This window comes from Camellia sinensis, chromosome 8, assembly GCF_055761805.1.
Source record: "Camellia sinensis isolate YWXY chromosome 8, ASM5576180v1, whole genome shotgun sequence".
NCBI lineage: Eukaryota > Viridiplantae > Streptophyta > Magnoliopsida > Ericales > Theaceae > Camellia > Camellia sinensis.
In genome coordinates, this window is record NC_138968.1 from 16,929,168 (window position 1) to 16,943,422 (window position 14,255).

The following is a 14,255-nucleotide window of genomic DNA, read 5'->3' on the forward strand; positions in this document are numbered from 1 at the left end:
GCAACGCCATGAGATTAATTCTATATTCACAAAAGAGAACCAAAAGAAAGGCGCATCGTGGAGCAGTTTTCCCATCCTTGTCATCATCAATAAGTGAAGCAGAAGCAGAATTTTGACCATTGGTGAGTGGGCCAGCGGTAGTAGCTTTTACTCTAGGAATTCTTATTTTTTCTTTAGAACTGTGTGCAGCAGTACTAATACCCATGTTCCGCCATTTGTCCTGATCATGTAAATAGGCATGAAACTAGTAAATAGCATGCCGGTGTAAATGAAAATCATTCAATAGAAAACATGAGCAAATTAATGATAATTCCTGTTTCAATAAAAAAAGACAAGAAATACAGAAATTACATGGATTAGCAGCTGCAACTAAAAACATTCACATACTGGTAAAAGAAACAGACAGAATCAAATGCAAATAAAACCATCAGCATAGCAGCAAATGAAGCAGAGAGTTAATGTGGCAACATCAACCTCATAAAGATCTTGAATATGTTAAAGAAAACTTGCACAAGCATCATCTTTACCACACAAGATGATTAATAATCCACTAACTACAAACTGAAATCCACCTAAAAAGGGCCCACAACATAATGGGTCGTGTGAGGAAATATGGACCGAGAAAGGGCCCACAGCAGAACCTCGCAATCAGCCCAATATCACTTCCAGTGCCCGGTCCACCAGCACTCTGCAAACAGAAATGGGTCTAGGCCCAAAAAGAAAAAGCTAAAAATAAGGTTGCATATCTTTCAATGTACTTAACCAGATATTTTTCAAGATAATACAAGAAGAAAATGGAAATTTGAATTACAGGCTACAATGACCATATATGGTTTTTATGAATGGTCTACTACTCAATGTGAGTTTAAAATTTTCTTTAACAAGATTGTTAAGAATGAATTTTGCCAAGATTGAACTCACTTTAAGAATGGTTAATTAATCCAATGCTATTCACGCAAACAATTGTGCAGGACTCAGAGGGAATTTCAGATCAGTTGTTGTCAAGGGTTCATTATTTGAGACTCCTTAGCTTCCCTTTGCCAACATACTTCCGAATGCCATAGATACTAGAAATGCAACTGCATTCCCCACTTGTATATACCTACAAATTAGATGGAAATAGACAAATATTAGATACCAAGGAAACAATTTAGAGTGCTGCTATTTGCCTCAGACCTTTTTTCTTTTGGGCCCTCATCTATTAATATTGATAATTATTTGTTTATTCACCATGCTGGTTTACTATTTACTTGGGTGACATTTGTTCTTTATTGAGAATATGATTGATAATCTAGTCAAACCTTTGGCAATTAAATTGTGCAAATGTTCATAAACAACTGTTGTTTTCTTGTCTTTCCGTGCATATTTCTTCTACAAGGCATCTCGTGACATGGATATACGATTTGGGATTAACAAAGAGCAAGGCGATTCTACTACTAAAGCATGGCTTAAGAAGATGAAAACCTATTTATCAGAAAGGGTTGTGGATTCTCCTCACGGAGTGTTATTACAGGTGATGCATATAAAGGAGTCAATGAGATTGGACTGCCTTTTGAAATTGCTCAACGGATAACATTTGAGGAGAGAGTTACTCAATATAACATGCAGTATCTGCAGAAGCTGGTTGATGAAAAGTTGTGTTTAACCTATAGGGATGGTTTGTCAACCTACTCGCTGAGGGAAGGTTCGAAGGGGCATACTTTTTTAAGACCTGGTCAAGTGGTACATCGACGGATAATGGATGGGGATATTGTTTTCATCAATAGACCTCCGACAACGCATAAACATTCCCTGCAAGCTTTGTCGATTTATGTTCACGATGACCATACAGTCAAGATCAACCCTCTTATATGTGGGCCACTTAGTGCTGATTTTGATGGTGACTGTGTCCATATATTTTATCCTCAATCCCTTGCTGCAAAATCAGAGGTTTTGGAACTGTTCTCTGTAGAGAAATAGTTGCTTAGTTCTCATAGTGCAACTAACGAATGTATTTTGGACTCTTTTTAACTCTAAAATTAGACATTAACCATATAGAGGGAAACATAAAACTTAAACCTTCATCTCCGCAATACAGAGTAAACTCATTCCCCATGTAGTGTACACAACCAAAGACCAACAAGAAAATAATAAAACAAAAATAACATGTGATTTTTGGCAACGCAAAATATACATATTAGCCATAATGAGATACACAAAACTTTTGTGACTAATAAACACACAAATTTCATCAACAAAATTGTTAGTTATATTCTAACACAAGCACAAATCACTAGTCCAGCATAAATCAATTTATAAGAATCTTCTTCTAACAAGAAGACTATTATTTATATATATGTGTACGTACCTTATCGGGATGAAGATAGACTTTGTCTCTGAAGAGAAGAACAACACTGGCCTCATCAAGAACACGGGTGAAAGCAGCGACTGAGTGTTCCTGAAAATCAAATAATTGTAGTATTTCAAATAATTCATGTACAATTACAGACTCTCACTGAAAACACAATAACTAAAATACATGGAGTGACAAATACTAAAAAATGATTAATCAAAGATCCTAAATTTACTATATATACATACTTCCACAACTTCAATTTGTAGATAAACACAAAAAACAAACCCACCATGAAAACTAAATTATATTCTCCTAAATTGTATTTGAGTCCAAAATTCTCCTAAATTATATTCTCAAAGATCCAAAAGTCAAAAAAAATGGATCTAATAAACAAAATCGCAGTAGGCCATCATTGATGCATTTTATCGAACATTTGACAGACAAGAAAAATGGTATTTGAACTCTAATGAGAGAAACCAGACATCACAACAACACCCCTAAAAAAAATTCTAAAAAGGCACTTGGCAAGAAAAAAAATCAATTAGGGCATAGAAATTGCAATTTATAGGGCAAAGAGAGACAAGCACAATTTGCCAACAGAAAAAATAAGAAGCTGAAGAAGGGGGGAGAGAGAAAGAGAGAGTCCCCCCCTCCGGCGACCCTTAACCTACGGCCACGCCCCTCCCTGCCTCATCTACGCCAAACACCTCTACCGTTCTCGCCATTCGCTACCTAGCTCATGCTTGACAATCGTTTGGGTATGCTATTTGGACTCTTGAAGTCTACTATTTGGATGTTGAATGAGAAGAGAAGAGAATAGATAAGTGCGTACCGTTGATTGTCACCGCTGCTGAATCAGTTTCGCCGTACCGTCGAAGTGTGCACAGAGAGAGAGATTGAAACCCTACCCTTCCCTTCCCTTTTGAATCCTCTATCTTCTCCCTCTCTTCTCGTTTTCCTCTGAATACAAAGAGATGAGGCTTGAGTGTCCCTTTTGAATCCTCTATCTTCTCCCTCTCTTCTCTTTTTCCTCTGAATACAAAGAGATGAGGCTTGGGTGTGTTTATCTAGTAAAAGGTCGGTCCAGTCTTTAAAAAAAAAAAAAAAATTGAAAAATGCAAAACGACGTAGTTTCGTTTGCTAATTTATTGGCGACAAAAATTATTCTGTCGCCATAAGTACCGTTCATCTTTTCCGCGACTATTTCATTTCCATCGCCAAAACTTTACAATCGGCGACCAAAATTTCGTCGTTATATGTTCATTTGGTCGCGGAAATATTTTTGGCGCTCCCGCCCAAAAAATTAAGTTGGCGCCAAACCTTTTGGCGACTAAAAATATTAACTCGTCGCCAATAGTGTACTTTTGGCGACAAACAATTATATTGTCGCCGATTATGTAAAATTGGCGACTAATTTCAGTTTGGTTGCTAAAAAGCGTCGCCAAAAATGTTTTTTGTTGTAGTGGATACTTGGTCATGTAATTGAAATGGGTTATAAATTGATTTATGTGAGTTAAACATTTATCAATTGCTAATGTCTTAGTTATTGCTTATATTATGTTTAGCATATCTCTACTGGGTGTTGACTCACCCTATATGGGACATCATTTTCAGGTACAGATAGCATGCCACCTCCAAGGACGTAGCTTGAGAGGCTTAGTGGCTGGGACATCTTTTGTGATTACATTCTTGTAGTACATGTATATCAAGCCAATGGTTTATTTTGTGTAGAGTTAATACTCTTTCTTTTGTAACCAAGTGTTGACTTGGAAAGCCGTAAGCCCATAGGGCATTTGCTTTTGTTGTTAACATGTAATACATTTGTAAGAAATACTCTGATGAAATGTATTTTTGCTTTATTCTCTTGTCTAAGCATGTCAATATTGTATGCTTTATAGGTTTATTTTTTAGGGCGTTACATTTTAAGTAATGTTTTTAATTTTTAGACACACCTAACATAAATATACTTAAAAAGTGTAATTTTTGTGAAAAAAATCTTTGAAAAATTCATTAAATATCAAAAATACAAAAAAAAAACAAAAACAAAAATTTTGTCCATTTTTCATATTTTTCTGTATTTATTAATTTTTTGAATATTTTTTCACAAATATTTTACTATTTAGATACATCTAACTAAGGTGCATCTAAAAAAATAAAAATAAATTTTTTTAGAAATTTTAAAAAAAATTATTAAAAACAAAAAAAAAATATGAAAAATAAAAAATTCAAATTTTTTTTTTTTTTTTGGTTGGTGGTCTTCTATCTATATGCCAAATTTTGACATATTTTTCTCATTCACAATGAACCAAGTTTGGCAACTCTCAAAAAAGACAAAAAGTCAAAAAGTTACTTAAAAAGTTAAAAAGTTATCGCTATTCACTCAAAAAAAATATAAAAAAATTAATATATATAATGTTAAATACAAATCAGCCGACGCACATAAGCCTATGTACGTCAAAGCATAGGAGTGAAAGGAAAAAAAAATTATATTACATGTGTATATTCTTAAATTGGATGGTAAAGTTGGGCCCGTGGGGGCCCACCACGGGTTCTGTTTTTCTAATCGGAACCGTTCAATCTGTAGAACTCATCGAGTACTATATGCCTGCAAAAAATCACTTCTATCGGATATCGCTAATTACATGATCAAATCAGTTTTGTATAAAAAATGGATAGTGTTATAGTTAACATGTGACAAAAAAAACTAACACGATCAGATAGCTATCGATATCCAATGAATGTGATTTTTCACAGACTATAGTACTCGACGAGTTTTACACATTGAACGGTTCTGATTAGAAAAACGGGACCCGTGGTGGCCCCCATGGGCCGAACAACACCGTCAAATCAAAGGCCAAAAAGTAGGCAATCTTTTCCCATATCCTTTTCAGCTGACGCATTGCCCAACCGTACGGATTAATTAATTATCTTCTCCTACACACTTAATTATACAATATTTTAATATACATTTTTTCATAAAAAGTCAAAAAGTTAACCTAAACATTCATATTTTTTTCCTCAACTTTTTAGTTAAAAAAGACAAAAAATGCACTTATTTAGGACACCTCAAACAAAATTTGAATTTAGTGTGTGAGAAATAAAAGAAATAGCTAGTACATCAATGAAGTCACATTACTAAGCCCTTGTTTGGCATGGTACTGTCAGGTTAAAAGCTAACAAAGCAAATATTATATCTCTTAAAGAGAAGAGTGATTCTAGGCAACAATTCAAGCCAAAACCAACTTGTAGAGCTCCAAGAAGGCCTCAATTGCAAGAGAGAGAAATCTAGAGAGAAAGAAAATTTTGAGTTTTAAAATCTTTTAACCCCAAAACATGAGAGAGGGACTCCCTACATATAGAAAACATGAATTCTATACAAGGAGATCCAGCCCTCCACTTGTGGACAGATGCAAGGATTTGTGCGAACAGCTAGCACAGTTGGTATAAAATATCTGTAGAAAACACTGGTGACCGGCCGGCCATCAGTGATGGCTGGCAAGGCACATCAATGGCTGGCAGACCAGAAGCTCTGGCCGGTAGCCTTCACAGATGGCTGACAGGCCACCAGAGACTGTAGGAAGGAAAGACCAAGACATGGTTGCAGGGTTTAAAAGGCTCAAACCTGTGGTGTTCCACTGAGGACTTCAAGCGTTGGGCGAGCAATCAGACTTGTCATCGGATGTACCTGTAAGAATATCCAAGCCTTTAAGGGCCGTCAATAATGGGGTGTCTACACTATGCCTTGACGATGAACCTCCATAGAGATTAAGCCATTGAGCATAGGTCTTTTTCTCATGCCTTGAATGGCCATCAATCTTTTAAAATAGCTCTCAAACAAAAGAAAAAGAAGAAAAGAGGGAGGTTGTAGATGGTTATGTGAGATTGATTATTAACATGGGACTCTTGACATGGAAACTAAATAAAGAAAAATAACACAAGATATTTAAAGCATGGATAACACAACACACTAAGTAAGAAAGACATGAGGATTTTTTGCACAACAAGGAAGGTATTCAAAGCATACACTAATTAAATAAACTAGGAAAGCCCTAAAAAAACCCCTAATATGTGAAGAACAGTGGCCAAAAATTATGTTTAAAGAGCAGAAAAAGGTAGGAAATAGCAAGGAATCATAAAGTTAGTAAACAAGAGCAAGCAGAGGTGGCTAACCCCTCCATTCTTGAGAGTTTTAAACCATGTTTTTTTTGTCTCTTTTAAACTCTGAAAATCAGTTTGTATGGCCAAGAAAAGGGTGTAAAAACAAGGGTGTGAGCTATGAAGTGAGGTGCGAGAAAGGGTGTCAACCCTCTCTACCTTTGGTAGCTATTCAAACCCAAGCCTTAGCACTTAAAATGGATTCAAACAAGACCAAAAACACAAGAAATAGGTAGAGATAGACATCAATGAAAGCAAGAGAAAGGTGGTAAGCTTATACCTCTTGAAGTGAACAAACTTTTGTTGTAAACCAAACTCAATCCAAAGGCCCTCTCAAGCTTGAATTTTGATTCACAAAGCTCAACCAAAGGTCCAAGGTCTTTCTCTAAGGTTGTATATGGAATATAGATATAGTGTAAGGATGATCAAATATCTCAAAGTTAACTTGCACAAGAAGAAGGAGCTCTCAAGGGTGATTTAGCTTCTTTGAAATTTTTCTAACCTCTAACACTGAGACTTCAGCTCGTGTTTATAGAATTTAAGCAAAATAGGTCGAAAATATCTTCAAAAATGGACAGTTGGCTGTTTCCTGCCCAGAACAGTGTTTCTCACCAAAGAGGTACGACCGGCCCCTAATGGCCACGGCCGGCTTCCAATGCATTCCCCTGTTCATCTGTTTCAAACTCAGTGTAGGGTAACATAGGGTTCAAAAATGAAATTCTGGGATAGAAACAGTGTAAATATGAAAGGTTTGGGATTGTTTCAAAGTTTGAGCTAAGATTCCTTCATTGAGAATTCGAATCACACACAACACAACTCTCATCATTGAGTGCTTAGGACAAAGCGCGCAAGTCTTGCGGACGGTCAAAAATGGGGTGCCTACAACTGGTCACTAAGATGTTCAAACATCTGATTCGGAGGACAGTAGAGGTTTACATAGACAATATGGTTGTTAAAACCAAGGAACCTAGGAACCATTTGACCAACCTGAAAGAGGTCTTTGACATCTTGAGATCATATTAGCTTCGACTCAATGCCACGAAGTGCGCATTTGGAGTTGGATCTAGTAAGTTCTTGGGATACTTGGTTACTAGGAGGGGTATTGAATCGAGACTAGATCAGATCAGGGTCATCCATGATTTGAAGAGCCCAACAACGGCGAAATAGGTTTAGATTTTGACTGAGAGGGCCGCAGCCCTGAACCAGTTCATTAGCCGAAGTTCGGATAAATGCAAACAATTTTTCCAGTTATTAAAGAAAGCCACAGACTTTCTGTGGACAGAAGAAAGTGAAGTCGCCCTGATCGACTTGAAGAAGTACCTGACAACCACACTAGTGTTGCCAAACCCAGTACCAGGAGAAGAATTGTTCTTGTACTTGGCAGTTTCAGACCATGCCGTGAGTGTCGTGATAATCTGAGAAGAGAAAGGTGAGAAAAGGTAGTGTACTATATGAGAAAAACCCTAGCAAATGCAGAAACTAGGCACCTGCCTCTAGAGAAGTTAACATTAGCCCCAGTAATGGCCCCGAAAAAGTTGAACCACTACTTTCATGCCCACAAGATTGTGGTGCTAACTAAACATCCACTAAAGTCCATGTCGCAGCATGGAGACTTGACAAGCAGAAGAGCTCAATGGGAAGTTGTAGCTCGCTTTCTGTGCTCTTTTTGGATACGACTAGCCCTAGAGTTTGGACTCTTGTGGTTCTGAATCTAATTTCACAAGTGCAATGTGAAACAAGGAAAACACAAAAAGAGTCCAAATTCGACAATTCTTTTGGAAAATCAATTTGAATCAAATGCCAAAAATGGACTGCTTTGCCAGATTACAGAGTCGCCACCTAAATATTTTTGAAAAATTTAGGAAACCCGTGACTCACACCAAAGGCCACCTATCCGTCATCACCAAACTGTCTTGGCTTGGGAACTTAGGTATGAGAGGGAAAGGTCATGAATTGAGCACCCCACTCGCCCGATTAAAGATCGGCCTCTACTAATCATGGTGTGATTTTTATTTACATTATATGCTCTTGTTCTAGTTTTATTAGATTAACATTACTATGTGACGCACAAAATAGTCTAGACTAATGTGCAAAGATTGGAACACTTTGATTTCATGTTTGTTTGAAAATTGTTTTTGATACTCGTCACTTGAAAATGTGAGTTTGTACATTAATCAATTTGTCCCAATTTTGGCAATTAGCCTTCATCCACAGGTATATCAATTAAGCAATTAGCCTCATGGAAATATGCTTGGCATGGCAACACAAACATTCGATGCAATATGCTAAAACTCAAAATTGCTCACCTAGTACTCCAAGCCAAAACAAAGCAAAATAATTAGAAAATATGCATGCTCCTGATTAATGCAATATGACTAACCCAACGCACACATTCATGTAATTTTTAATAGGCTCGGCTATTAACATGGTATATGATTCCATTCAAGACATGTGATAAATCACGTATTCAAGTAATGAATTTGAACATTTGGTTAGTATGATGAGTCGAACCTTGGATGCATGCAAGACAATGGATGCAAAGCATAAAGATGCTTTGAATAATGATGTTCTGTACTAACCATCATAAGCAAATAAGTAAACGGGAGAATGACGTGGGGTTGAAAGACTTAGACATTATTACATATTGGCCCTCGTACAAGAGGGTGTGAATCAAAGTCTGAGTGTCCGAATTAAACTAATTATTACAAAACCAAACGAATAAATTAAAGAATTAACTAACTAGCTACTCTATTACAACAAGGATAAAAATGAGAAATAAACTAGCTATCTAAGTTAATTAGCAATAACAATTACAAATAAACAATAATAATAATAATCATAACAATAATTACAACAAGACTTGGAGCATTAATTTGCAAAAATAATGCAAGCAAGGATGCACAAGGGTTACATGCACAATGTCCAAGAGCAACTCTGTCTGCCTAGGCTTGCTCATTTTCACTTTCAACCACTGCCCTCTGTTTTTTGCAAAGCATACTGCTGACCAAACATTGATGGCCGGCTGCGCCATAATAAGGCCCGACCGGACCTAAATAAGGCTGGTCGTGCCTTAATTTTATGCAAAATCCTATTTTGTGCTTTGAAGTGAAAACAGTACAGACAGAGTTGTTCTAAACTCTGTTTGTCCCTCTCACACTTCTCTGTCATGGGAAAGCCTCAAGAGAAGGTTGGCATCATTTCCAAAACCATCAATGAGCAAGTTGATTACTTGATGATTTCGAATACAATTTGGACAAAGATCAATAAATGCAATGAACAACAACCACCCCTCTCTCCTATCATAGAATAAGCTCAAAGAGGGAGGTAGAGACGCTTCAAGGTTCATCAAAACATCATGGATTGACGTATGACGACCCTGGACACAATGGACTTGGCATAACGTCTGGCCGAACCTAAGCAATATAATCCATGTTCTTTACGTTGGTTGGTTTATTTTAAGCCAAATTCATTAGTCTTTGCCATTCTTTAATCAATTTGTCCAAAGTGATGATTAAGTCCACTAAATGAGAGGAGAAGTCAAACGAGAAGTGCTTCTAAGCATGAAAGAGAGACCATGCCGTTGACGATGAACCTCCGTAGAGATTAAGCCATTGAGCATAGTTCTCTTTCTCATGCTTTGAATAACTATCAATCGGTTGAAATAACTCTCAAACAAAAACAAAGAAGAAAAATATGAGGGTTACAGAAATGGTTATGTGTAGACGCACCCTTGGGCTTTGCTATTACAGTTCGGACTCAATGTCACGGTTCTTAATCTGATCTCACAATGTACGATGTGAGATTGATAAATCACCAAAGAGTCTAAATCTGGCAAATCGTTTTGGAAAACTGATTTTTGTAAAGAAGTGTCAAACATGGACTGCTTTGCCAGATACAGAGTCGTCACCTAAATATTTTATTTTAGGGAAATTTAGGAAATCCTGACTCGTGCCTAAGGCCACGTGTCCGTCATTACCAAAGTTGCCTTGGCTCGGGAACTTGGGTAAGAGAGGGGAAGGTCATCTATGAGCACCCCCGCTCGCCCAATCAAAGATCAGCCTGTACTAAGTATGATATCTTATTTTTGAAAACACATGTGTTCTTATTCCAGCTATTCGCTAGAATTACTTTGTGATGCGCACAACACACAAGTATAGACTAGATCGCCTAATTTGGAACAAAGCATCGCATATCCGTTTGTTTGGAAATGGTTTTAAATTTGCTACTCGCAAGTAGGCTAAAATATGGATTTCAATGAATCGTTCCAATTCAAGTAATCCAACCTTCACCCACAGGCATTCAGGCAGTTATATCATGTAAGCAATTAGCCTCATGCCAGGCATGCTGTCATGGCAAAACTCACATTCATGCAAGATACTCAAGCATAAACACTCACAGTGTACTCCGAGCCGAAACAAGAAACTAGTTAGAAATCATGATGATCCTAGTTCATGTTAAAATGGCTAATGCATCGCATGCAAAGTGCAACTAGAATAGGCTCGGCTAATCTAAAATGGCATATGAGGTGCGACAATTCGATACATGTATTCAACTTGGAATTGAAATGCAATGCAGTTAGTATGATGCGCCGAACCCAGTGCATGCAATACAGATGAATGGATGCAAACATACAACCATAAGGATGCTAAATCAAATATGCCCTAAAACTAACCATCGAAAGTAGGTAAGTAAAAGGGAGAAAGAAATGGGGTTGGAAGACATGCATCACACATACGCACGCTTATTACACAATTGCGCCCTCTCGACGGAGGGACCGAAAGAATAATACAAATTAACTAATTAACTAACTAACAACCTAATTAATTATTACAAAACCAAATCAAAATAAATAACTATTCTAAGTTATTCAAACACTTAAATGGCCTCGAGACGAGGGATGAATGCATGCTCGGACGGCTTTGCTCGGAAATCCATTGCCATGCTTCATGTTGCCTCTATTTGCACTGCTCTGTACCTTTGAAAACTGTGCCAACTTCTGTGACACTTCTGAACCACCTTGTGGGCATGCTATGAGGCCATCGGCCAATAGATGAGGCCATCGGCCAAGGTAAACTGGTCATCGACCAAAAATAGGGCTCTCGGCCAAATGTTTGTTGCCGATCGGCACTGAATATGGTCGATCGACCACCTCTTCCTGTGAAAAGCTCCTGTTGCTGCAGCAGAGGACAAACAGAGCATGACAATACATTTACAAGACAATGTCTACACAATTACACCCCTTATCATGTTTGAGACTCAAAGGAGTGTAGCCTTCGACCCTCGGGCCACCAATCACGCATTTCAATACATGATGGCCAAAGGAGCCAAGTGTGCAATTTAATGTCAAATGAAATGCACAAAACACATACGGGGGCCCCAACCTCTATCATGCTTGATCAAGAAGCAAGGGAATGCACACACAATGCTATGCAACCTAAGCATGCAACAAGATTATGCAATGCAACTAACATGCAATAGGCATACAACCTAAATATGCAAACATGCAAGGCACGTAAAGGTGGACAAGTATGCAACAACATACAAAATGAGACAAGCATGCGACAACATGGTAAAATAGACTTAAACTAAAGATGGATAAACCTCAGCCATGCCCAAAATCAGTGGCCAAAATGCTATGGAAATGATGGACAAAGCACACACAAACATGCATGCCAATTGGCCTATCACCTAAGCATAAGAGGACAACTTTCAAGAACATTTAAAAGGAGACAAATATGGACATTTGACAAACATTTTAAGCTCTAAAATCATGCATAGGAAGGTGCCAAACCAACTAAACAACACAAGTAAAGCATGCAAGAAAGCTTAAAGCTTGAAGCTAGCCAAAGGACTCAAACCATGGCCACACAAGGCAAGCCCCAAAGGGCCAAGGGGACCTAAAATAGTCCCAAGGCAGGTCCAAACAAGACCAAAAATAAGCTTGAAACTAGCCAACACAAGCTAGAACACAATACCAAAAGCATGAGGTATGCAAGGCTACAAAAGGGGTGTTACACTACACCTATCAAAACCAAACATGGCATGACATAAACCAATAAAAAAATAGAGTTATGGCATGTCAAAGTAAGCCCAAAAACTCACTTAGATGGCATCCCAAAGACCTAAACATGATGGCACACACAATAACCCATTCATGAGGCATAAAACATCAACTCTTTAAAGCATTAAATGAGTGACACGTGCAAGTATTTGAGCATACTATATAGACTGAAATAACATAACAAGTGATGTCAAATCACTGAAATGGCCCAAGTAAAGCATGCTAGTGACTTGGACACTTAAGGCTAACAAGCTAGAATGCCTTATGGCTATACAAAGCATGGCATATATGGTCAAAACAACTCAAAACAGAGCTCAAACATGTACAACAAGGCTAAAAGCTTCATGGAGTCGAGCCAAAATCATGCTAGAAACATAGCTTAAAGCATGATGCATGTTAAGGCAAATGAGGGGATTGCAAGACAAGTATATGGAGCATGTAAGAGGCCATTGAACCAACTTGAAACAGAGGTATATCATGGCAAAATAACACCAAATACTTGCTGAAATGGAGCTAAAACAAGCTAAGCAAACATGCTACCAATATAAGCCATTTATACTAACATACAAGACAACAAGGAGAGGGGATGACCCTCTTCTTTTTGGGACCTTAAAACAACATCCCTACCACTGAAATCCCTCTGGATTTCAGTGGTGGGAAGGCCTAAACAAGGTGATCCAAAAGCTTAAAAATAAAGCACAAGAACAAGGACAAACAAGGCCTAAGAGGGGGTAAACAACCCCAAACCAAAAAGTAACCTTAAACAAAGGTCTTAAGCACTAAAAATCAAAACTTTTATCAGTTAAGAGTTAATCTTAAAACAATAAGAAAATAGGTCTAAAATCTTAAGCAAGAATGGGGTATCTAAAGGTTAGTTGCTCACCCTTGAAGAACACCTTCAAGAACAAAGCTCCAGCAAGTTTTCCAAGCTCAAACCAACCCAAGAACTCTGAAATCAACCTCAAGGGACCTCAGCTCCAAGAGGATGGTGTTCTAGTGTGTGTTTGTGTACAATAGTAAGACAATACTACACTTTTGAAGCACAAAAATGGAGAAACAAGGCAAGATAGATACAAAGCTATATCTATCCTTCAAAGGTGATTTTTCTGAACCTCTGAGAAGGGAGGAGGAGCTCCCCTCTTATAGGAATTCAATTCCAAGGCTTCTTGGAGAAGCTAAACAATGGTGCAAATCCCTCCATACACGTGTATGGAGGGGGCGAATTGTGCATGCCAGCTGTCACAGCTGGCATAAAATATCTGCATAAAGCAAATGAACAGGGTTTGGCCAGAAAATATGGCCAATCGACCAACACAAGGGCCGATTGACTAGAAAAAGTGCCGATCAGCCAACACTTTTGGCCGATGGCAAGAAAACAAGGCCGATGGCTTCATGCCTTGGCCGATGGGTTAAGGGGATGGAAAACAAGCCACCCTCTTCCCTCAGAAGCAGAAACACAAGTCCTTGGTCCACAACCAAGCACAAAACAGACAAGTTGAGAGATCTTGAGGCAAGGCGCGCTGCCGAGACCTCCGAGAACTCAAAACGAACACGAGCATGGATGATCATCGAGCGTTCAAATGATGACATCCAAGTCTTGAGAACGGTCAAAAATGGGGTGTCTACATTATGCGAGACTGATTATCTAAAATGAAACTCTTCGCATGAAAACCAAGTAAATAAAGCTATCAACTCAAATGGCTT

The 14,255-nt window shown here is 38.0% G+C and overlaps 1 long non-coding RNA gene across 1 annotated transcript; it reads right to left on the reverse strand.

Moving 5' to 3' along the window:
• Window positions 1-245: 245 nt before the first annotated feature.
• LOC114269884 (uncharacterized) lies at window positions 246-2,992 on the reverse strand. The gene is made up of 3 exons (XR_014339276.1): window positions 2,348-2,992; window positions 922-1,102; window positions 246-706 (listed from the first exon to the last, which is right to left on the reverse strand). It is a non-coding gene; the product is annotated as an uncharacterized LOC114269884 (long non-coding RNA).
• Window positions 2,993-14,255: the final 11,263 nt, after the last annotated feature.